The sequence below is a fragment of the Arachis ipaensis genome, chromosome B04, assembly GCF_000816755.2.
Source record: "Arachis ipaensis cultivar K30076 chromosome B04, Araip1.1, whole genome shotgun sequence".
Taxonomy (NCBI): Eukaryota; Viridiplantae; Streptophyta; class Magnoliopsida; order Fabales; family Fabaceae; genus Arachis; species Arachis ipaensis.
The window spans coordinates 131,339,207-131,339,705 of NC_029788.2; positions in this window are offsets into that span (position 1 = coordinate 131,339,207).

Below are 499 nucleotides of genomic sequence, written 5' to 3' on the forward strand. Positions count from 1 at the left end.
TTTATTGTTAATTAGTATGAATATTTTGATGTCAAATTGATGAATTTTCTTTTTTCTTTTGCCAAAAACAATTAAAATTTGTCTCAAAATTCGGCTAAGACGAAATAGATTTCTAGTATATATATTTTTTTAGTGTTTTTTATTTGATCCTTGTGATTAGTTTGTGTAGCAGTTCTCTTTAGTTTTGTCTTAGAAAGTGAGTGTATAAATATGTTTTCTAACTAAAAGACAAATGAAAAAAAAAAAAAGACAAAAAGGAAAAAAGGGGCTGCTTGAAACTTATTGTGTTGTTTTCTCTTTTGAGATCATATTTTGTTGCTTTCTAGCATCTAGCATATATATTTGCATGTTGGTTTCATGGTCTGAACTCTTCTATCTTTGTGTTGATATTTTCAAAGTGATCATCCTATAATGGACCATGGACCTAATCCTTCTGAACATTCAACTGCATGCTTTTTTGAATAATGCAACTTTTCAAAATGTTCTCAAAAAGTATATT